The 25,913-nt window shown below is 48.3% G+C and overlaps 1 long non-coding RNA gene across 1 annotated transcript; it reads left to right on the top strand.

The window, feature by feature from the left end:
- The first annotated feature begins 471 nt into the window (after positions 1 to 471).
- On the top strand, positions 472 to 1,765 carry LOC142930949 (uncharacterized). Its single transcript, XR_012946947.1, has 3 exons — positions 472 to 546; positions 1,064 to 1,162; positions 1,700 to 1,765. It is a non-coding gene; the product is annotated as an uncharacterized LOC142930949 (long non-coding RNA).
- The last annotated feature ends 24,148 nt before the right edge of the window (positions 1,766 to 25,913 follow it).

Raw genomic sequence — 25,913 nt, 5'->3', positions numbered from 1 at the left:
TACAAATTTAATCTCTAGCCCGCCCACTGACCCTTCCGCTACACCCATCCCAAACCTTTATAACTCCTTAGCAGCGCTCCCACCATATATTCTCAGCAGCTCTCCTGCGATATTTCTCACCTGATGACAATAGCTTGTGTTGTGATCAAAACGTCGTGATGTTATTTTTTATCTTTATTATTTTTTATTATTTGATCTATCTATGTGGCTTCAACGAAAGACCCAAAGAATATGTGTACGGTTACATGCAGACACACAAATGCAAATTAGATACACAAGCAAATAGACATTGGTACACACCAGTGTGTATTTGTGTTTCATACAAGTGTGTCTGTCCTGTGACTTCCCATCAGTGAGTATTCACTGCTCGTCATGGCTTTGGAATGCACCTTGCCTGGTGCTGATGGTGTGCTGATGGTACCAGCCAGTGCTGAATTGTTGCTGCTGTTGTGTGCCCATGTGTGCGTGCAGCTTTGCCCACCATACCAGTTTGAGCTGGAGACTTTCACTCCCAGTGAGGAGCTCCTTCAAGAGCCAGAACCACAGGTGAACACACACGTACACACAAGTACACACACGAATGTATATATATACATACAAAGACAAAGATCCCTCATATAACCTGAACATACTTTTGCGGCAAGTGCTGTTAGCGAGCACCTCCGAAGGCCGGCATGGCAAACGAGGGGCTGGGTGGTCGATACCACACCCGGCCACCTTTATCTCTTCAGTACTAATGTTTACGCACTGCACCATTTACTCAGTTGAGGCTGAGTCGACCAAGGGGAGGCCCAGAACCGGTTCAAGTGATCGTCACTGGTGTTGGCTTTGAGCAGGAATCGAACTTGGGTCGCTGGGTTCATAGCGTAGTGCGCTACCGCTCCTCACATACACGTATACACACAACAAAGTGCTGGTGCTACTGCTGGTGATGTTACTTTTAACAGTGTTGATGGAGATGATGAACATGGAGCTGGTAGTGGTTGTTGGTGTTATTGTTGATGGTGCTGATGTTGTTGGTTCTGCTTGTGATGTTGATGGTCTTGATGGTGCCGTTGAGAAGAAGGAGGAGATGCCACTGACCTTAGTGACCTCCTTGGAAGAACTAGCGCAGGTCAACGAAAAGCTGCTCCAGTGCAAGGAGTTCGCTGTGGACCTTGAGGTAAGGGCGGTGTGAGTGTGTGTGTGTGTCGGCGTGAGTGTCAGTTTGTGGGAAGCTGTAGTGTAGTGGTTAGCATTCTACACTATGAACCCAGCCACCCGAGTTCGATTCTCACTCATGGGCAACACTCGTGACAATTATCTGAACCGGTCCTGGGCCTCCCCTAGTTTGACTCGGCCTCAATTGAGTACCTGGTGCGATGTTTAAAAACATTGTCGCTTGGGAGACAAAGGCGGCCGGGCATGGTGCTGGCCACCCAACCCCTCGTGTGCCGTTTCGGCCTGCATAGGTGCTCTCTAACAGCACTTGTCCCAACAGTCTGTTAAAGCTCTACGGGGGATCTGTGTTTGTTGTCTGGGTGAGTGCCAGCATGTGTGTGTGACGTGTGTGGTCGTATAATATCGAGTTGTGATGTGCGGTTGGTTTGTTGGGTTGTGCCGTCTGTGTGCTTTCGTCCCGCTCGACCGCCTATCTGCCTCTTCTACTGTTGTTTGTCCGCCGACCGTTGAGCGGCTATTCCTGTGCGTGGCCCCGTAGCATCACTCATAACGTTCCTTCCTGGGCATCACCTGCCTCATGCAAATCTCGACGCGCGAAGAGAACTTCATTATCGACACACTGATGCTGCGCAACGACCTGCACATCCTCAACGAGGCCTTCACCAACCCCAAAATTGTCAAGGTGAGAGGCACGCGTGCACGTAGACATGCATAAACAAAATAATCGAGTGAGACAGCATCCCTCTCCCTCGCCGACTTTGTAGCACGACGCCTGGGTCCCTCCAGCTTGCTGCCAATGTATCATTGCACTGCCTGCACACTCGATATGAATGCCATTGGGTGAATGTTTACGACAGTAAATTGCACTTGTATTGCACCTAAAGCGTAACAAACATAAATTTTGATTTAAAGCTTTCGTGACTGCAGTAATTCATATTCTTAGTTTTTTCGGTAAAGTCACGTTGAAGAGAAACAACAAAATAACAAAATATATATAAAACAATAAAAAATTCTCACGACGTTTCGACCATAACTCAAACGGTCATCATCATACCGACACACCTGATGATGACCGTTTGAGTTATGGTCGAAACGTCGTGAGAATTTTTTATTGTTTTATATATATTTTGTTATTTTGTTGTTTCTCTTCAACGTGACTTTACCGAAAAAACTAAGAATACGTAACAAACATCTCGGGGCGCAGAATTACACGGGGAGAACAGGAGGGAGCAGAATTTTTTATTTTATTTAAAGCTTTCGTGACTGCAGGGATTCATATTCTTGGTTCTTTCGGTAAAGTCACCACGTAGAAGGGCAACAATAAAATAATAAAAATATTAAACAATAAAATTCTTGCTGTGGTTTTCACACCTGATGACCATTGCTTGTGTTGCAGTCGAAACGTCGTGAGAATTTTATTGTTTTATATATTTGTATTATTTTATTGCTTCCCTTCTACGTGGTGGTGACTTTACCGAAAGGACCAAAGAATAGGAGGGAGCAGGTCGGACCGAGCAAGGGAAATAGAGAAAGGAAGCAATTAAGGGGGGCTGGCTGCAGCCATGCCTTGTTGACAGCGGCGGCGGCGACGATGGTTACTAGGGACGTTGTAACCATATCTTGAGCACCGGCCACGTGAGAGGCGTGGTGCTTGACGCGGCGACGCAGTGGCGCAGTGATTGCCACGGTGACGTGGTGATTGACGCTGCGGTGTGGCGGGGGCGCAGGTTTTCCACGGAGCGGACTCGGACATTGAGTGGCTGCAACGTGACCTGGGCCTGTACGTGGTGGGCCTGTTCGACACGCACCCAGCGGCGCGCTCCCTCGGCCTCGCCAGAAACTCGCTCGCCCACCTCCTCATGCACTACTGCAGCCTGTCTACAGACAAGCAGTACCAGCTGGCTGACTGGCGCATCCGGTACGCACGCCGCACTTGCTCGAACCTCTGCATACGCACGCGCATGCACGGGCTAACTTTTACACACGTACAAAAACAAAGGCAAAGATCCCCTGTATAGCCTCAACTAATTGTTGGGGAAAGTGCTGTGAAGGAGGGGGTGGGTGGCCAGTACCATGCACGGCCGCCTTTGTCTCCCCAGTGGTGATGTTTACACACCGCTACACCAGGTACTCATTTGAGGCTGAGTCGAGCTAGTGAAGGGCCGGGACCGGTTCAGATAATTGTCACAGGTGTTGGCCGTGAGTAGAAATCGAACTCGTTTCACCAGGTTCATAGCACAGGGTGCTAGCCGCTACTCTACTGCTTACACATTCACACACAAGGACAAAGATCCCCCGTGTCGCCTGAATAGACTGCTGAATCTAGTTGGCCAGGGTGAGGAATTGAAGTCCCATCACTGGGTTCATGAAGCACTTTCACCCCCCCTCCCCACTCAAGTTATCTTAGCGAGCCCCTATTAAGGCTGGCACAATGTTTGAGAGGGTAATGTGGTTAGCATCATGGCTGACCTCCTTTGTTTCCCCAGTGCTGATGTTCATATCTTATACTAGGTACTCATTTAAGGCCCAGTCAGTCTTGGGGGAGGTCCAATACTGTTTTTTATATCACCCCCAAATGATGTTAGCCTTCACCGGAAATGACACATGGGTCAACAGATAAATGTTGCGGTACATTAACATCTGCGTCTCATACACACTCGCATGCACACACTCACACACAAACACATACACACTCACAATTGCATACACACGCACACCAACACTTGCACACATCCACGTATGCACGCACACACACAGGCCTCTCCTGCCAGACATGCTGCATTATGCGCGTGCCGACACGCACTACCTGCTGTACGTGTACGACCGCGTCCGCGCCGACCTGCTCACCAAGGCGCTGGGCCGACCCAACCTCCTGCAGCTTGTGTGGGACCAGAGCCGAACTGTGGCACTCAAGGTGAGTGGCGCGTGGGCAATGGCTGAGCCAGGATTTTCAGGTGTGGGGGGGGGGGGCAACCCCTCCAAGCAATGAAAAAAGTAGTGTTAGTAAGTAAGGACTTGTCCCTTGGTTTTTATTTGACGCGTGTGCGGCGATGGCGCAGCCATCGATCGAGGATCGAATTCGAACCGCGTTGTGTGATCGGCATCGCACTCGCTGAAGGTGTTGATGCCTTCAGGGAAGTCGTGTCCTGTATACGCAACTGCGCCCAATTCTGTGAGTCACTTATAACTGCTTTGCCGTTACTTATTACCAATTATGGACTCGGACTATTGTCCTATCATCTCATCGAGTCCCTGACACGTAATAATATGCTACACAGTGGCAGTGAGGGTCGCAAAATGCCGATTTATTACCAATAAACCCCAATGATCCGATCTCAATTAGGGATTTCGATCGGATCATTGGGGGGGCACGTGCCACCCCACCCCCCATTGGCTCCACCAGTGAGCAAGTTGCAAGCCTATCTTTGTAATCAAATCCACCACTCTCACTCTCGATCGGGAAAGTTTTCCCACCCCTCCAAAAATATGGTTTATTCCGTTAAAAGGCCTCGAGCAATAAACAAAGAATATATTTATCTTTTTAACTAGATCAACGAAGTGATATAGTTCATGGTGTAATGTGTGTAGACTATTGTCCTATCATCTCATAGAGTCCCTGGAACGTAATAATATGCTACACAGTGGCAGTGGAGGGGGTCGCAAAATGCCGATTTATGTTCAATGTGGTGACTCGGGCCCGCCGTACCGTTTTAATGTTCATGCATCCTAATTAGTGCATTCACGATAAAAATTCCCACTGGAAACATTGGTTACCGACTTTCAGAACTGGTAATTGATGCTGAAAACAATTGCCAGTTAACCGATGATCGTTTTAACAACCCTGGTAATTATTGCTGCCGCTGTCACTACTTGCGTGGTTCCATCTCCCTCTCTCTTCCTGTGTGCGTGTGTGTGTGTGTCTCAGCGCTACCACAAGCCGGTGTTCACCGAGGACTCCTACCTGGAGCTGCTGCACAAGCACAAGCAGCCACTGGATGTGCAGCAGAGCAGCGCCGCCCGGCTCCTGTACGCCTGGCGCGACTGCACGGCACGCGCCGAGGACGAGAGCACGGGGTGAGAGCGCACGAGGCGCTGAAATAGCCGTGTACTGCACTGCATAGCATAGTGCAGCAAAGCACGGGACTTTACGACAGCGTAGAATAACACAGCAAACAGAACAACACCACAGTGTTCAAAATCTTTATCTTGATTTATCAGAATATTTATTTAGACTGGAGGAATCCGATGAGCTATGAACTCTTTATCACAGATGTCCAGAGTAGCGAAAAATGTATAAATATAAAGCATATAAGTACAAATTGCATAATTACATTAATTACTGTAGATTTTTTAACACTCAATGCACTCAAGGGCAAGGCAGCAAAACAACAACAAAAACGATCCAAGACCGCACCAAAACAACACACAGTCCCTCAATAAAATTGCACATTAAAATGGAAATATCGATACACGGGTGTTTTATAATATAGCACAGTAAAACACTGGGGTGTACGACGCAGCACTTTTTTATTTACCTGATCGCGATCCTGAACCAGTTGTAGAAACTGCACATTCCAGTGCCGTAGGTCAATGGTTGCGTAGTACGATTACTGTCGCTGTTGCGTTGTTGGGCTTGTACGGCCTGTGTGATTATTGTTATTGCTGCGACGTGCATAGTGCCATGGCCTGACCGGTGTGTGTTGTGCTCCTGCTGTCACAGATACGTCCTCCCAAACCACATGCTCATGAAGATCGCAGAGGAGATGCCTCGGTAAGCCGCGCACGGTGGTGGTGGGGCCGGTGGTGGCAGGGACAGTTGGGATGGTGGTGCGAGTGATACCCATGATGGTATTGACAGTGGTGGTAATATTCGCCCTCCAACAACAACGAAGGGCAGAAGAGCGATGCTCACAATAAAGAGCGGAGTGCCGGGCGGCTAAAATGCAGCAAGTTGGCACAGTCGCGTGCACAGCTGGTGCATCTGCCCCAGTCATTGCAGTCAGTCAACCCATGGCACCTGGCTCTGTTCCGTGAGCTCCTGTTAGCAAGCCTTCGACACTGCACGTGGCTTCGGAGTGCACCTGGCCTGGGACAACCGCCGTGGTGATGTCACCGCCACTTATTGGCATATGGCGCCTGTTCTTGTTGTTGGTAATAGTGGTGGTGGCTGATGATTGTGCTGGTAGTAGTGAGAGTGGTAGTGATAGTGTTGATGGTGGTGCCACTCATAATGTTTTGATGTGGATGGTGATCTGGATGCTTGCGATGATATGTATATGGTGATAGTATGATGGTGATGATGAAGGTTGCATTGTGGTAATAGCATTGGTTAGTATGATCCTGATAATGACCAGGCTATATATACGTACGCCAGACAAGACAGGCTTTACGTAAGTATGCCAGCCTGAACACAATATACATACGTACGCCAGGATGAACAGGCTATACATACATAGACTAACCTGAGCTGCCTATACGCATGTACGCCAGAATGAACAATATACGTATGTACTCCAGCATGAATAGGATATATGTACGCCATCTTGAACGGATATGCTTTTGCCAGTATCAACGGCTATATGCACCCTAGTCCACGCCATTACTGTTTGATGCAAGACAGAGAGGGAGTGCTTGCTTGTTGTAATGTTGTGCTGTTTCTGTGAGATTGTGTTGTTGCTGTGACGTGGTTTTGCCGTGATGTTGCATTGCTCTGGCGTTGTGTTGTGACGTGTGTCGCTGCTCTAACATGTTGACATCGTCGTTGCCGACGCAGGGAGCTGCAGGGCGTGCTCGCGTGCTGCAATCCGGTGCCGCCCCTCGTGAGGCAGAACGCCAATGAGCTATGGCAGCTCGTCAAGCAGGCACGCCTCGTCCCGCTCATAAAGGTGAGCGCAGAAGCGGAGGCGGCTCGGTGGAGCAGCGAGGGGTTCATAATGGACGGCCAGGGTTGAGATACGGATGAAGGATAGATAGGGCAAGAGAGTCGGAGAACGAGAACAGAGACAAAAGAGAGTGGGAGACAGAGACTGAAAGTCATAGGGGGAGAGGGATAGCGAGTGGTCAGAGGCAGAATGTTCATAAATAAATATAATCAAACATTTAATATAATCTTGATTTGAAGCTTTCGTGACTGCAGGAATCCATACTCTTTGGTTCTTTCGGTAAAGTCACGTAGGTAGAAAAATAATAGATCACGACGTTTCGATCGCAACACAAGCAATCGTCATCTGTCTTCAGCAGTTGGTGTGGTTGTGCCACCTGATGACGATTGCTTGTGTTGCGATCGAAACGTCGTGATCTATTGTTTTTCTACCTACCTGACTTTACCGAAAGAACCAAAGAGTATGGATTTAATATAGGTGGTGTCTGGGTGGCTCCTGGGGCCAATACTGGATCAAACACAATGATCCGGCACTGCTTCAATAATAATTTTTTAACTTGTGACACACTGCACATTATTCGCTCACTCGAAGCGAGAGAACGACTCAGAGGCATGAGGAGGAACCACAGACGAGCGGGAAAGGCAACCAGGCGGTGAGCCCGTGCCAAATTTCCCCCCAAGCGTTGTGGTCGTCTATATATGAAGGTTTTATCAACCAATTAATGAGTGTTTACATATGGGAGGGAACCGGGGTTCCTGGAGAAAACCCACGCATGCGAGGAGGCAACAGTCGATCCCATACAGAACGAACAGATGAAGTCAACCTTTGCTGTACCCCCTTCTGGCAGGCCATACTATGACACTTGAACAGCAACGGGAAGGGTGGTTTAACAACATTTGTGTGATCCACCCACCCTTGTTGCCTCCATAGTGCTGGGTTACAGGACTTCGCCACCAACACTACCCGGCTAAGATCCTAGGTTTTGGATCTTGGGAGTTTCAGCCACCCGTGGTTAAACGACGTTCACAAATGTAGCGAGTTGATGGTCACAACCAGGCACAAGTGACTGCAAAAATAATGACTCGTTGCAGTAAAGGTTGCCTTTGTTTAATAATCTTTGCTGCTGTTCCTGCTGAGCGAAACGCCCATCAAGGCTCCATCGAGAACATTCATCACCCGGACAGAGGTGACCAGAGACCAAAACTCATCACACAAATGTCCTCTTTACTTGCGATTATCAACTCTACATCTCATTTTCTCATCCGGCACAGAACTCTCATTTGTGGTTCTTTTTTTTAATTCCACGTCCCCAAACCGTCGTGACAATGAGGAGCTCAGTTCATGTCCGTCCTTAGAGTGTGAATAATGTTCCGATTGTTGTGTAGGTTGACACCCCTGTGTGATTTTGTTGGTTCATGGCCTGACCCTGACAGTACAATCTAGATGTTTCAATCCCCCAAAGGTGACATTAATGGTATCATTTGTATGCCCACCCTAGTGTGGAACTGATTGTTCAATCAATTTTCTTCTGTATTTTGACAGCGATTGGAAAACCCTCTCTTCTGTCCTCACGATGGCTTATCATTGGACGACAGGCAGCCAATCACAAGGCACGGTACTGAAGGTAGCTCACACTTAGTTGTGCTGGTTATATCGGCAAAGCTCATGATATGGATTATATTTTTTTATTCGTGACAGTTGATGAGTACACCTAGCCTGTCACGAGTAGATTTCATTTTATTGATATGAAAAAATACTGTGCTGTTTTTTAATCACACTCATAATTTGAGTAGTAATCATACAAATAATTGCCATGTTCTGTGTACAAATTAAACATAATTTATTGAAATAAATAACAAATAATGTCCTGACTGCATTTACAGTGGGGCGCAAGCAAAAATAACAAAATGCTTTTCAGTAACATTGTCCTAAAAGTAAAACTTACATAATAGGTGATGTTTTAAGCAATGACCCTTCTTTGGCTGCAGCGTGTATGTGCATATTATTTATTTCGCTATCTTTGTGTCTGTGTTCAATTGCGTGCATTTTCATTCACATGTGTGTGTATTCATTCCTGTTTCTCTGTTAACGTGTCTTTATTTGCCTGTCTGCATGCGTATGTCTTGTGTGTCAGCGGTTGCAACAGGTGTGTGGCCATGTATATTATTGCGTGTGTGTGAGTGTGTGTGTTCACGTGTGTATTCTTCAGTCTGTATCTCTGTGCATCTTCTGTGCTAGCGTATGTCTGTATGTCGCTAGAGAGCGGTTGTGCAGTGGTAGTGTGTAGTGGCACGTTCCTGACGGCCTAAGTTCCATTCCCGGTCACGACGAACAGCAGTAGTTTAGCTGGTTAGCGTGCTGCACTATTAACCTGGCGACCCAAGTTCGATTGCTGCTTATGGCCAACACCGGTGACGAATATCTAAAACGGTCCTGGGACTCCCTTAGATTAATTCAGCCTTAAATGAGTACTCAGTGCGTGTAAAGCATCAGCACTGGGGAGACAAAGGTGGCTGGGTGTGTGTTGGTCCTCCCATCCCCTTTGTGTTCTGTGCTGACCTTCGTAGATGCTCGCTAACAGCACTTGCCCTAAAAGTCTTTTCAAGGCTATATTGAGGATCTTTGACTTTTGTCTTTGTGTGGTGCAGTGGAGGGAGCACGGAGGGCGGTGCCTGCCACGCGCCCGGTCCTCACCCTGTTTGACGTGAGCCCAACATCCTCACACGACCACAACCAACCCATGTCTCATCTCCCACACCGCTGGCGAAAGCACTGTGTGTGTGATCTCGTGTGCTGTAGCTTTCTGTACCGTGCTGTGTTTGCTGTGTTAGCCATCATGTGCTGGAGCGTTCTGTGCGTTCTCTTGTGTGCTGTCGCATTCTGAGCTGTGCTGAAATTGCTGTCATGTTGCTGTAGCGCTCTGCACTCTGCTGTGGTGTGCAGGACAGCGAAGAGCAGCAGAACGAGGCTCGCACTGCTCAGAGCTCCACGTCCCCAGATGAAGGCAGCGCGTGTCCTGCAGACGTTCGTCAACCCCTTTGGCATGGTGAGACATGGGGAGACAGGGACATGTGGAGGCACAGGGGTAGTTGAGTGCCAAGGAGATACATGGACTTTGAGACACGGGAATTACAAGGACACCAAGACAATGCAGCGATACAAGCGACTTAGGGACGTGGGGAACACACAGGAGGCATGGTAAATGAGAGACAGATAGGAGGCATAGAGACACAATATTAGCACAGGGTCACACGTAACACGGGGTCACTTAGGATTTGGATAAAACGGTCTTCATTGACACACAAATCCTGGAAACATGAAGACGTGGGGACTTGAAGTGGTTGAAAATAAAAAGTTCGCTTGTGCATCTGTTCATGTGCTTGTGCTTGCAGTATCTACCATCCAGTGACGGGAAATCTCTGCCATTTCAAGAAAAGAAATTGGATCCTAACTCAAAAGTGTTTGAGGTAATACGTGATTGTTGTGTGCTAACATCTTGCTCACATCATCATCTCCATCATCATTATCTCCATTATTCCATTTCACAAACCACTTGTGCGGATGGGTGCTGAGTGAGGAATTTTAGTGGTTTGGTGATTAATGTGGTTATTTGAGTGCATGTTTGAGCAGATGAGTGGGTGAATGAATGGTTGAGTGAGTGCTTGGGTAGGTGAGAGAGTGTAGTTGAGCGCATGAGTGGTTGGATCGTTGAACGAGTACCTGAGTGGCTGAGTAAGTGAATGAGTGTTTAAGTAGTTGACTGAGTGAGTGATGAGAACCCGTTGAGTGCTATCTCATCCGTCTCTGTAGATCTGTAGTCGCTGGAAACTGATGAAAGCGCCAGAGAAACCAAAGAAAAGCTCTGCACAGCCTGCAAAAGCCAAACACGGTGAAGGAACACACACACACACACCATGAACACAGAGACATGCACTAATCCAGCAGTCGCAAACACTTGCACGTGCATGTGCACACACACACACATGCAGACAAGTACAGAAGTCGAGGCGTGGCTCACACACACACACACATGACAAAAACAAAAATCGTATCACCTTTAACAGACTTGGGGCAAGTGCTATTAGCAAGCGTCTCTGAAGATCCAGGATTACACGAGGGGTGGGTAGTCAACACCAGGCTCGGCTGCCTTTGTTTCCCCAGCACTGATGATTACACATCGTGCCCGGTACTCATTCAAGGCTCCGTCGACCTCGGGGAGGCCCAGGACTTGATCAAATATTTGCCATTGCTGTTGATCGCAAGCGATGAAATCAGGTGACTGGGTTTGCAGTGCATTAACCAGCACACTACTGCACGCACGCGCCATGAGTGACGGATCCCCGTGTCTGCAGCTAAGAAGAAGATGAAGGTGGAGCTCCCTCAAGAGGAGCCGGTCGCCGTACCAACTGTGCGAGACCACAATTATCTGAACCGGTCCTGGGCCTCCCCTAGTTTGACTCGGCCTCAATTGAGTACCTGGTGCGATGTTTAAAAACATTGCCGCTTGGGAGACAAAGGCGGCCGGGCGTGGTGCTGGCCACCCAACCCCTCGTGTGCCGTTTCGGCCTTCATAGGTGCTCTCTAACAGCACTTGTCCCAACAGTCTGTTAAAGCTCTACGGGGGATCTGTGTTTGTTGTCTGGGTGCGTGCCAGCATGTGTGTGTGACGTGTGTGGTCGTATAATATCGAGTTGTGATGTGCGGTTGGTTTGTTGGGTTGTGCCGTCTGTGTGCTTTCGTCCCGCTCGACCGCCTATCTGCCTCTTCTACTCTTGTTTGTCCGCCCACCGTTGAGCGGCTATTCCTGTGCGTGGCCCCGTAGCATCACTCATACCGTTCCTTCCTGGGCATCACCTGCCTCATGCAAATCTCGACGCGCGAAGAGGACTTCATTATCGACACACTGATGCTGCGCGACGACCTGCACATCCTCAACGAGGCCTTCACCAACCCCAACATTGTCAAGGTGAGAGGCACGCGTGCACGTAGACATGCATAAACAAAATAATCGAGTGAGACAGCAAAAGAAGGAGAGAGACATCCCTCTCCCTCGCCGACTTTGTAGCACGACGCCTGGGTCCCTCCAGCTTGCTGCCAATGTATCATTGCACTGCCTGCACACTCGATATGAATGCCATTGGGTGAATGTTTACAACAATAAATTGCACTTGTATTGCACCTAAAGCGTAACAAACATCTCGGGCGCAGAATTACACGGGGAGAACAGGAGGGAGCAGAATTTTTATTTTTATTTAAAGCTTTCGTGACTGCAGGGATTGATATTCTTGGTTCTTTCGGTAAAGTCACGTAGAAGGGCAACAATTAAATAATAAAAATATAAAACAATAAATTTCTTGCTGTGGTTTTCACACCTGATGATGATTGCTTCTGTTGCAGTCGAAACGTCGTGATAATTTAATTGTTTTATATTTTTATTATTTTATTGCTTCCCTTCTACGTGGTGGTGACTTTACCGAAAGGACCAAAGAATAGGAGGGAGCAGGTCGGACCGAGCAAGGGAAATAGAGAAAGGAAGCAATTAAGGGGGGCTGGCTGCAGCCATGCCTTGTTGACAGCGGCGGCGACGATGGTTACTTGGGACGTTGTAACCATATCTTGAGCACCGGCCACGTGAGAGGCGTGGTGCTTGACGCGGCGACGCAGTGGCGCAGTGATTGCCACGGTGACGTGGTGATTGACGCTGCGGTGTGGCGGGGGCGCAGGTTTTCCACGGAGCGGACTCGGACATTGAGTGGCTGCAACGTGACCTGGGCCTGTACGTGGTGGGCCTGTTCGACACGCACCCAGCGGCGCGCTCCCTCGGCCTCGCCAGAAACTCGCTCGCCCACCTCCTCATGCACTACTGCAGCCTGTCTACCGACAAGCAGTACCAGCTGGCTGACTGGCGCATCCGGTACGCACGCCGCACTTGCTCGAACCTCTGCATACGCGCGCGCATGCACGGGCTAACTTGTACACACGTACAAAAACAAAGGCAAAGATCCCCTGTATAGCCTCAACTAATTGTTGGGGAAAGTGCTGTGAAGGAGGGGGTGGGTGGCCAGTAGCATGCACGGCCGCCTTTGTCTCCCCGGTGGTGATGTTTACACACCGCTACACCAGGTACTCATTTGAGGCTGAGTCGAGCTAGTGGAGGGCCGGGACCGGTTCAGATAATTGTCACAGGTGTTGGCCGTGAGTAGAAATCGAACTCGTTTCACCAGGTTCATAGCACAGGGTGCTAGCCGATACTCTACTGCTTACACATTCACACACAAGGACAAAGATCCCCCGTGTCGCCTGAATAGACTGCTGAATCTAGTTGGCCAGGGTGAGGAATTGAAGTCCCATCACTGGGTTCATAGAACAGTACATATGAAGCACTTTCACCCCCCCCCCCTCCTCAAGTTATCTTAGCGAGCCCCTATTAAGGCTGGCACAATGTTTGAGAGGGTAATGTGGTAAGCATCATGCCTGACCTCCTTTGTTTCCCCAGTGCTGATGTTCATATCTTATACTAGGTACTCATTTAAGGCCCAGTCAGTCTTGGGGGAGGTCCAATACTGGTTACTATATCACTCCCAAATGATGTTAGCCTTCACCGGAAATGAAACATGGGTCAACAGATAAATGTTGCGGTACTTTAATATCTGCGTCTCATACACACTCGCATGCACACACTCACACACAAACACATACACACTCACAATTGCATACACACGCACACAAACACTTGCACACTTCCACGTATGCACGCCACACACACACAGGCCTCTCCTGCCAGACATGCTGCACTATGCGCGTGCCGACACGCACTACCTGCTGTACGTGTACGACCGCGTCCGCGCCGACCTGCTCACCAAGGCGCTGGGCCGACCCAACCTCCTGCAGCTTGTGGTGGGACCAGAGCCGAACTGTGGCCCTCAAGGTGAGTGGCGCGTGGGCAATGGCTGAGCCAGGATTTTCAGGTGGGGGGGGGGGGGGGCAACCCCTCCAGCAATGAAAAAAGATAGTGTTAGTAAGTAAGGACTTGTCCTTTGGTTTTTATTTGACGCGCAGTGCGGCGATGGCGCAGCCATCGATCGAGGGTCGAGTTCGAACCGCGTTGTGTGATCGGCTTCGCGCTCGCTGAAGGTGTTGATGCCTTCAGGGAAGTCGTGTCCTGTATACGCAACTGCGCACAATTCTGTGAGTCACTTATAACTGCTTTGCCGTTACTTATTACCAATTATGGACTCGGACTATTGTCCTATCATCTCATAGAGTCCCTGACACGTAATAATATGCTACAAAGTGGCAGTGAAGGTCGCAAAATGCCGATCGGATCATTGGGGGGGCACGTGCCACCCCACCCCCCACTGGCTCCACCAGTGAGCAAGTTGCAAGCCTATCTTTGTAAGCAAATCCACCATTCTCACTCTCGATCGGGACAGTTTTCCCACCTCTCCAAAAATATTGTTTATTCCGTTACAAGTCCTCAAGCAATAAATAAAGAATATATTTATCTTTTTTACTAGATCAACGAAGTGATATAGTTCATGGTGTAATGTGTGTAGACTATTGTCCTATCATCTCATAGAGTCCCTGGAACGTAATAATATGCTACACAGTGGCAGTGGAGGGGGTCGCAAAATGCCGATTTATGTTCAATGTGGTGACTCGGGCCCGCCGTACCGTTTTAATGTTCATGCATCCTAATTAGTGCATTCGCGATAAAAATTCCCACAGGAAACATTGGTTACCGACTTTCAGAACTGGTAATTGATGCTGAAAACAATTACCAGTTAACCGATGATCGTTTTAACAACCCTGGTAATTATTGCTGCCGCTGTCACTACTTGCGTGGTTCCATCTCCCTCTCTCTCCCTGTGTGCGTCTGTGTGTGTGTCTCAGCGCTACCACAAGCCGGTGTTCACCGAGGACTCCTACCTGGAGCTGCTGCACAAGCACAAACAGCCACTGGATGTGCAGCAGAGCAGCGCCGCCCGGCTCCTGTACGCCTGGCGCGACCGCACGGCACGCGCCGAGGACGAGAGCACGGGGTGAGAGCGCACGCGGCGCTGAAATAGCTGTGTACTGCACTGCATAGCATAGTGCAGCAAAGCACGGGACTTTCCAACAGCGTAGAATAACACAGCAAACGGAACAACACCACAGTGTTCAACATTTTTAACTTGATTTATCAGAATATTTATTTAGACTGGAGGAATCCGATGAGCTATGAACTCTTTATCACAGATGTCCAGAGTAGCGACAAATGTATGAATATAAAGTATATAAGTGCAAATTGCATAATTACATTAATTACTGTAGATTTTTTAACACTCAATGCACTTTAGGGCAAGGCAGCAAAACAACAACAAAAACGATCCAAGACCGCACCAAAACAACACACAGTCTAAATTTTGATTTAAAACTTTCATGACTGCAGTAATTCATATTCTTAGCTCTTTCGGTAAAGTCACGTTGAAGGGAAACAATAAATAATAAAATATTTATAAAACAATAAAAATTATCACGACGTTTCGACCATAACACATTAAAATGGAAATATCAATACACGGGTGTTTATAATATAGCACAGTCAAACACTGGGGTGTACGACGCAGCACTTTTTAATTTACCTGATCGTGATCCTGAACCAGTTGTAGAAACTTCACATTCCAGTGCCGTAGGTCAATGGTTGCGTTGTACGATTACTGTCGCTGTTGCGTTGTTGGGCCTGTACGGCCTGTGTGATTATTGTTATTGCTGAGATGTGCATTGTGCCCTGGCCTGACCGGTGTGTGTTGTGCTGTTGCTGTCACAGATAAGTCCTCCCAAACCACATGCTCATGAAGATCGCAGAGGAGATGCCTCGGTAAGCCGCGCACGGTGGTGGTGGGGCCGGTGGTGGCAGGGACAGTTGGGATGGTGGTGCGAGTGATACCCATGATGGTATTGACAGCGGTGGTAATATTCGCCCTCCAACAACAACGAAGGTCAGAAGAGTGATGCTCACAATAAAGAGCGGAGTGCCGGGCGGCTAAAATGCAGCAAGTTGGCACAGTCGCGTGCACAGCTGGTGCATCTGCCCCAGTCATTGCAGTCAGTCAACCCATGGCACCTGGCTCTGTTCCGTGAGCTCCTGTTAACGAGCCTTCGACACTGCACGTGGCTTCGGAGTGCACCTGGCCTGAGACAACCGCCGTGGTGATGTCACCGCCACTTATTGGCATATGGCGCCTGTTCTTGTTGTTGGTAATAGTGGTGGTGGCTGATGATTGTGCTGGTAGTAGTGAGAGTGGTAGTGATAGTGTTGATGGTGGTGCCACTCATAATGTTTTGATGTGGATGGTGATCTGGATGCTGGTGATGATATGGATATGGTGATAGTATGATGGTGATGATGAAGGTTGCATTGTGGTAATAGCATTGGTTAGTATGATCCTGATAATGACCAGGCTATATATACGTACGCCAGACAAGACAGGCTTTACGTACGTATGCCAGCCTGAACACAATATACATACGTACGCCAGGATAAACAGGCTATACATACTCATTGGTTTTTTCGGTAAAGTCACGTATGTAGAAATACAATAAATAATATAATTTTATTGTATTTCTACATACGTGACTTTACCGAAAAAACCAATGAGTAATTTTATGCAGTCACGAAAGCTTTAATACTTTATTAGGCTATACATTCATAGACTTTCCTGAGCTGCCTATACGCACGTACGCCAGAATGAACAATATACCTATGTACACCAGCATGAATAGGATATATGTACGCCATCTTGAACGGATATGCTTTTGCCAGTATCAACGGCTATATGCACCCTAGTCCATGCCATTGCTGTTTGATGCAAGACAGAGAGGGAGTGCTGGCTTGTTGTAACGTTGTGCTGTTTCTGTGAGATTGTGTTGTTGCTGTGACGTGGTTTTGCCGTGATGTTGCATTGCTCTGGCGTTGTGTTGTGACGCGTGTCGCTGCTCTAACCATGTTGACATCGTCGTTGCCGACGCAGGGAGCTGCAGGGCGTGCTCGCGTGCTGCAATCCGGTGCCGCCCCTCGTGAGGCAGAACGCCAATGAGCTGTGGCAGCTCGTCAAGCAGGCACGCCTCGTCACGCTCATCAAGGTGAGCGCAGAAGCGGAGGCGGCTCGGTGGAGCAGCGAGGGGTTCATAATGGACGGCCAGGGTTGAGATACGGATGAAGGATAGATAGGGCAAGAGAGTCGGAGAACGAGAACAGAGACACAAGAGAGTGGGAGACAGAGACTGAAAGTCATAGGGGGAGAGGGATAGCGAGTGGTCAGAGACAGAATGTGCATATATTAATATAATAAAACATTTAATATAATCTTGATTTGAAGCTTTCGTGACTGCAGGAATCCATACTCTTTGGTTCTTTCGGTAAAGTCACGTAGGTAGAAAAACAATAGATCACGACGTTTCGATCCAACACAAGCAATCGTCATCAGGTGGTACAACCACACCAACTGCTGAAGACAGCAGTGGGACAACCACACCAACTGCTGAAGACAGCAGTTGGTGTGGTTGTCCCACCTGATGACGATTGCTTGTGTTGCGATCGAAACGTCGTGATCTATTGTTTTTCTACCTACCTGACTTTACCGAAAGAACAAAAGAGTATGGATTTAATATAGGTGGTGACTGGGTGGCTCCTGGGGCCAATACTGGGTCAAACACAATGATCCGGCACTGCTTCAATAATAATTTTTTAACTTGTGACACACTGCACATTATTCGCTCACTCGAAGCGAGAGAACAACTCACAGGCTCACCAGGTGGTGATCCTGTGTGCCAAATTTCCCCCCAAGCTTTGTGGTCGTCTATATATGAAGGTGTTATCAACCAATTAATGAGTGTTTACATATGGGAGGGAACCGGGGTTCTTGGAGTAAACCCACGCATGCGAGGAGGCAACAGTCGATCCCATACAGAACGAACAGATGAAGTCAACCTTTGCTGTACCCGCTTCTGGCAGGCCATGCTATGACACCTGAAAAGCAACGGGAAGCGAGTTTAACAACATTTGTGTGATCCACCCACCCTTGTTGCCTCCATAGTGCTGGGTTACAGGACTTCGCCACCAACACCACCCGGCTAAGATCCTAGGTTTTGAATCTTGGGAGTTTCAGCCACCCGTGGTTAAACGACGTTCACAAATGTAGCGAGTTGATGGTCACAATCAGGCACAAGTGACTGCAAAAGTAATGACTCGTTGCAGTAAAGGTTGCGTTTGTTTAATAATCATTGCTGCTGTTCCTGCAGAGCGAAACGCCCATCAAGGCTCCATTGAGAACATTCATCACCCGGACAGAGGTGACCAGAGAGCAAAACTCATCACACAAATGCCCTCTTTACTTCGATTATAAACTCTACATCTCATTTTCTCATCCGGCACAGAACTCTCATTTGTGGTTCTTTTTTTAATTCCACGTCCCAAAACCGTCATGACAATGAGGAGCTCAGTTCATGTCCGTCCTTAGAGTGTGAATAATGTTCCGATTGTTGTGTAGGTTGACACCCCTGTGTGATTTTGTTGGTTCATGGCCTGACCCTGACAGCACAATCTAGATGTTTCAATCCCCCAAAGGTGACATTAATGGTATCATTTGTATGCCCACCCTAGTGTGGCACTGATTGTTCAATCAATTTTCTTCTGTGTTTTGACAGCGATTGGAAAACCCTCTCTTCTGTCCTCACGATGGCTTGTCATTGGACGACAGGCAGCCAATCACAAGGCACGGTACTGAAGGTAGCTCACACTTAGTTGTGCTGGTTATATCGGCAAAGCTCATGATATGGATTCTATTTTTTTATTCGTGACAGTTGATGAGTACACCTAGCCTGTCACGAGTAGATTTCATTGTATTGACATGAAAAAATACTGTGCTGTTTTTTAATATCACACTCATAATTTGAGTAGTAATCATACAAATAATTGCCATGTTCTGTGTACAAATTAAACATAATTTATTGAAATAAATAACAAATAATGTCCTGACTGCATTTACAGTGGGGCACAAGCAAAAATAACAAATACTTTTCAGTAACATTGTCGTAAAAGTAAAACTTACATAATAGGTGATGTTTTAAGCAATGACCCTTCTTTGGCTGCTGCGTGTATGTGCATATTATTTCTTTCGCTATCTTTGTGTCTGTTCAATTGCGTGCATTTTCATTCACATGTGTGTGTATTCATTCCTGTGTCTCTGCTAACGTGTCTTTATTTGCCTGTCTGCATGCGTATGTCTTGTGTGTCAGCGGTTGCAACAGGTGTGTGGCCGTGTATATTATTGCGTGTGTGTGGGTGTGTGTGTTCACGTGTGTATTCTTCAGTCTGTATCTCTGTGCATCTTCTGTGCTAGCGGATGTCTGTATGTCACTAGAGAACGGTTGTGCAGTGGTAGTGTGTAGTGGCACGATCCTGATGGCCTAAGTTCCATTCCCGGTCACGACGAACAGCAGTAGTTTAGCTGGTTAGCGTGCTGCACTCTTAACCTGGCGACCCAAGTTCGATTGCTGCTTATGGCCAACACCGGTGATGAATATCTAAACCGGTCCTGGGGCTCCCTTAGATTAATTCAGCCTTAAATGAGTACTCAGTGCGTGTAAAGCATCAGCACTGGGGAGACAAAGGTGGCTGGGTGTAGTGTTGGTCCTCCCATCCCCTTCGTGTTCTGTGCTGACCTTCGTAGATGCTCGCTAACAGCACTTGCCCTAAAAGTCTTTTCAAGGCTATAATGAGGATCTTTGACTTTTGTCTTTTGTGTGGTGCAGTGGAGGGAGCACGGAGGGCGGTGCCTGCCACGCGCCCGGTCCTCACCCTGTTTGACGTGAGCCCAACATCCTCACACGACCACAACCAACCCATGTCTCATCTCCCACACCGCTGGCGAAAGCACTGTGTGTGTGATCTTGTGTACTATAGCTTTCTGTACCGTGCTGTGTTTGCTGTGTTAGCCATCATGTGCTGGAGCGTTCTGTGCGTTCTCTTGTGTGCTGTCGCATTCTGAGCTGTGCTGAAATTGCTGTCATGTTGCTGTAGTGCGCTGCGATGTGCTGTAGCGCTCTGCGCTCTGCTGTGGTGTGCAGGACAGCGAAGAGCAGCAGAACGAGGCTCGCACTGCTCAGAGCTCCACGTCCCAGATGAAGGCAGCGCGTGTCCTGCAGACGTTCGTCAACCCCTTTGGCATGGTTAGACATGGGGAGACAGGGACATGTGGAGGCACAGGGGTAGTTGAGTGCCAAGGAGATACATGGACTTTGAGACACGGGAATTACAAGGACACCAAGACAATGCAGCGATACAAGCGACTTAGGGACGTGGGGAACACACAGGAGGCATGGTAAATGAGAGACAGATAGGAGGCATAGAGAAACAATATTAGCACAGGGTCACACGTAACACGGGGTCACTTAGAATTTGGATAAAACGGTCTTCATTGACGCAGAAATCCTGGAAACATGAAGACGTGGGGACTTGAAGTGGTTGAAAATAAAAAGAGGACATGCACAGGGTCGTTTGTTTGTTTCCTTGCGCGTGTGTCCAAGTTCGCTTGTGCATCTGTTCATGTGCTTGTGCTTGCAGTATCTACCATCCAGTGACGGGAAATCTCTGCCATTTCAAGAAAAGAAATTGGATCCTAACTCAAAAGTGTTTTAGTTAATACGTGATTGTTGTGTGCTAACATCTTGCTCACATCATCATCTCCATCATCATTATCTCCATTCCATTTCACAAACCACTTGTGCGGATGGGTGCTGAGTGAGGAATTTTAGTGGTTTGGTGATTAATGTGTTTATTTGAGTGCATGTTTGAGCAGATGAGTGGGTGAATGAATGGTTGAGTGAGTGCTTGGGTATGTGAGAGAGTGTAGTTGAGCGCATGAGTGGTTGGATCGTTGAACGAGTACCTGAGTGGCTGAGTAAGTGAATGAGTGTTTAAGTAGTTGACTGAGTGAGTGATGAGAACCCGTTGAGTGCTATCTCACCCGTCTCTGTAGATCTGTAGTCGCTGGAAACTGATGAAAGTGCCAGAGAAACCAAAGAAGAGCTCTGCACAGCCTGCAAAAGCCAAACACGGTGAAGGCATAGACACACACACCATGAACACAGAGACATGCACTAATCCAGCAGTCGCAAACACTTGCACGTGCATGTGCACACACACACATGCAGACACGTACAGAAGTCGAGGCGTGGCTCGCACACACACGACAAAAACAAAATCGTATCACCTTTAACAGACTTGGGGCAAGTGCTGTTAGCAAGCATCTCTGAAGATCCAGGATTACACGAGGGGTGGGTAGTCAACACCAGGCTCGGCTGCCTTTGTTTCCCCAGCACTGATGATTACACATCGTGCCCGGTACTCATTTAAGGCTCCGTCGACCTCGGGGAGGCGCAGGACTTGATCAAATATTTGCCATTGCTGTTGATCGGAAGCGGGAATTGAAATCAGGTCACTGGGTTTGCAGTGCATTAACCAGCACACTACTGCACGCACGCGCCATGAGTGACGGATCCCCGTGTCTGCAGCGGAGAAGAAGATGAAGGTGGAGCGCCCTCAAGAGGAGCCGGTCGCCGTACCGACTGTGCGAGAGCACAATTATCTGAACCGGTCCTGGGCCTCCCCTAGTTTGACTCGGCCTCAATTGAGTACCTGGTGCGATGTTTAAAAACATTGCCGCTTGGGAGACAAAGGCGGCCGGGCGTGGTGCTGGCCACCCAACCCCTCGTGTGCCGTTTCGGCTTTCATAGGTGCTCTCTAACAGCACTTGTCCCAACAGTCTGTTAAAGCTCTACGGGGGATCTGTGTTTGTTGTCTGGGTGAGTGCCAGCATGTGAGTGTGACATGTATGGTCGTATAATATCGAGTTGTGATGTGCGGTTGGTTTGTTGGGTTGTGCCGTCTGTGTGCTTTCGTCCCGCTCGACCGCCTATCTGCCTCTTCTACTCTTGTTTGTCCGCCCACCGTTGAGCGGCTATTCCTGTGCGTGGCCCCGTAGCATCACTCATACCGTTCCTTCCTGGGCATCACCTGCCTCATGCAAATCTCGACGCGCGAAGAGGACTTCATTATCGACACACTGATGCTGCGCGACGACCTGCACATCCTCAACGAGGCCTTCACCAACCCCAACATTGTCAAGGTGAGAGGCACGCGTGCACGTAGACATGCATAAACAAAATAATCGAGTGAGACAGCAAAAGAAGGAGAGAGACATCCCTCTCCCTCGCCGACTTTGTAGCACGACGCCTGGGTCCCTCCAGCTTGCTGCCAATGTATCATTGCACTGCCTGCACACTCGATATGAATGCCATTGGGTGAATGTTTACAACAATAAATTGCACTTGTATTGCACCTAAAGCGTAACAAACATCTCGGGGCGCAGAATTACACGGGGAGAACAGGAGGGAGCAGAATTTTTTATTTATTTAAAGCTTTCGTGACTGCAGGGATTCATATTCTTGGTTCTTTCGGTAAAGTCACCACGTAGAAGGGAAACAATAAAATGATAAAAATATAAAACAATAAAATTCTTGCTGTGGTTTTCACACCTGATGACGATTGCTTGTGTTGCAGTCGAAACGTCGTGAGAATTGTATTGTTTTATATTTGTATTATTTTATTGCTTCCCTTCTACGTGGTGGTGACTTTACCGAAAGGACCAAAGAATAGGAGGGAGCAGGTCGGAGCGAGCAAGGGAAATAGAGAAAGGAAGCAATTAAGGGGGGCTGGCTGCAGCCATGCCTTGTTGACAGCGGCGGCGGCGGCGACGATGGTTACTAGGGACGTTGTAACCATATCTTGAGCACCGGCCACGTGAGAGGCGTGGTGCTTGACGCGGCGACGCAGTGGCGCAGTGATTGCCACGGTGACGTGGTGATTGACGCTGCGGTGTGGCGGGGGCGCAGGTTTTCCACGGAGCGGACTCGGACATTGAGTGGCTGCAACGTGACCTGGGCCTGTACGTGGTGGGCCTGTTCGACACGCACCCAGCGGCGCGCTCCCTCGGCCTCGCCAGAAACTCGCTCGCCCACCTCCTCATGCACTACTGCAGCCTGTCTACCGACAAGCAGTACCAGCTGGCTGACTGGCGCATCCGGTACGCACGCCGCACTTGCTCGAACCTCTGCATACGCGCGCGCATGCACGGGCTAACTTGTACACACTTACAAAAACAAAGGCAAAGATCCCCTGTATAGCCTCAACTAAGGCTGAGTCGAGCTAGTGGAGGCCCGGGGCCGGTTCAGATAATTGTCACAGGTGTTTGCCGTGAGTAGAAATCGAACTCGTTTCGCCAGGTTCATAGCACAGGGTGCTAGCCGCTACTCTACTGCTTACACATTCACACACAAGGACAAAGATCCCCCGTGTCGCCTGAATAGACTGCTGAATCTAGTTCGCCAGGGTGAGGAATTGAAGTCCCATCACTGGGCTCATAGAACAGTACATATGAAGCACTTTCACCTCCCTCCCCACTCAAGTTATTTTAGCGAGCCCTTATTAAGGCTGGCACAATGTTTGAGAGGGTAATGTGGTTAGCATCATGCCTGACCTCCTTTGTTTCCCCAGTGCTGATGTTCATATCTTATACTAGGTACTCATTTAAGGCCCAGTCAGTCTTGGGGGAGGTCCAATACTGGTTTTTATATCACTCCCAAATGATGTTAGCCTTCACCAGAAATGAAACATGGGTCAACAGATAAATGTTGCGGTACATTAACATCTGCGTCTCATACACACTCGCATGCACACACTCACACACAAACACATACACACTCACAATTGCATACACACGCACACCAACACTTGCACACATCCACGTATGCACGCACACACACAGGCCTCTCCTGCCAGACATGCTGCACTATGCGCGTGCCGACACGCACTACCTGCTGTACGTGTACGACCGCGTCCGCGCCGACCTGCTCACCAAGGTGCTGGGCCGACCCAACCTCCTGCAGCTTGTGTGGGACCAGAGCCGAACTGTGGCACTCAAGGTGAGTGGCGCGTGGGCAATGGCTGAGCCAGGATTTTCAGGTGGAGGGGGGCAACCCCTCCAGAAATGAAAAAAGATAGTGTTAGTAAGTAAGGACTTGTCCTTTGGTTTTTATTTGACGCGTGTGCGGCGATGGTGCAGCCATCGATCAAGGATCGAATTCGAACCGCGTTGTGTGATCGGCATCGCGCTCGCTGAAGGTGTTGATGCCTTCAGGGAAGTCGTGTCCTGTATACGCAACTGCGCACAATTCTGTGAGTCACTTATAACTGCTTTGCCGTTACTTATTGCCAATTATGGACTCGGACTATTGTCCTATCATCTCATGGAGTCCCTGACACGTAATAATATGCTACACGGTGGCAGTGAGGGTCGCAAAATGCTGATTTATTACCAATAAACCCCAATGATCCGATCTCAATTAGGGATTTCGATCGGATCATTGGGGGGGCACGTGCCACCCCACCCCCCACTGGCTCCACCAATGAGCAAGTTGCAAGCCTATCTTTGTAAGCAAATCCACCACTCTCACTCTCGAAAGTTTTCCCACCCCTCCGAAAATATTGTTTATTCCGTTAAAAGGCCTCGAGCAATAAACAAAGAATATATTTATCTTTTTAACTAGATCAACGAAGTGATATAGTTCATGGTGTAATGTGTGTAGATTATTGTCCTATCATCTCATAGAGTCCCTGGAACGTAATAATATGCTACACAGTGGCAGTGGAGGGGGTCGCAAAATGCCGATTTATGTTCAATGTGGTGACTCGGGCCCGCCGTACCGTTTTAATGTTCATGCATCCTAATTAGTGCATTCACGATAAAAAATCCCACTGGAAACATTGGTTACCGACTTTCAGAACTGGTAATTGATGCTGAAAAAAATTACCAGTTAACCGATGATCGTTTTAACATCCCAGGTAATTACTCTTTGGTTTTTTCGGTAAAGTCACGTATAAATGAGAAATAATAAAATAAGATAATAGCGTACGACGTTTTGGTTGCAACACAAGCAGCCATCATCAGGTACAGAAGAGCTAAATTTACGAGAGAGAGGAAACACATAACCCCAGATGTATATACAGACACCCAAGTAGGGGGGAACTAACACAGATACAACAGGCGACACAGAGAGAGAAGCATACCAAACCCTGGTAATTATTGCTGCCGCTGTCACTACTTGCGTTGTTCCATCTCCCCCTCTCTCCCTGTGTGCGTGTGTGTGTGTCTCAGCGCTACCACAAGCCGGTGTTCACCGAGGACTCCTACCTGGAGCTGCTGCACAGGCACATGCAGCCACTGGATGTGCAGCAGTGCAGCGCCGCCCGGCTCCTGTACGCCTGGCGCGACCGCACGGCACGCGCCGAGGACGAGAGCACGGGGTGAGAGCGCCCGTGGCGCTGAAATAGCCGTGTACTGCACTGCATAGCATAGTGCAGCAAAGCACGGGACTTTCCGACAGCGTAGAATAACACAGCAAACAGAACAACACCACAGCGCTCAAAATATTTATCTTGATTTATCAGAATATTTATTTAGACTGGAGGAATCCGATGAGCTATGAACTCTTTATCACAGATGTCCAGAATAGCGAAAAATGTATCAATATGAAGTATACAAGTACAAATTGCATAATTACATTAATTACTGTAGATTTTTTTACACTCAATGCACTCTAGGGCAAGGCAGCAAAACAACAACAAAAACGATCCAAGACCGCACCAAAACAACACACAGTCCCTCAATAAAATTGCACATTAAAATGGTAATATCGATACACGGGTGTTTTATAATATAGCACAGTAAAACACTGGGGTGTACAACGCAGCACTTTTTATTTACCTGA

Source organism: Petromyzon marinus, chromosome 46, assembly GCF_048934315.1.
Source record: "Petromyzon marinus isolate PM22_M1 ecotype Great Lakes invasive population chromosome 46, UKy_Petmar_22M1.pri1.0, whole genome shotgun sequence".
NCBI classification, from domain to species: Eukaryota; Metazoa; Chordata; class Hyperoartia; order Petromyzontiformes; family Petromyzontidae; genus Petromyzon; species Petromyzon marinus.
The sequence above is the reverse complement of the archived record's forward strand: the minus strand, read 5'-3'. Positions and strand labels throughout refer to the sequence as shown.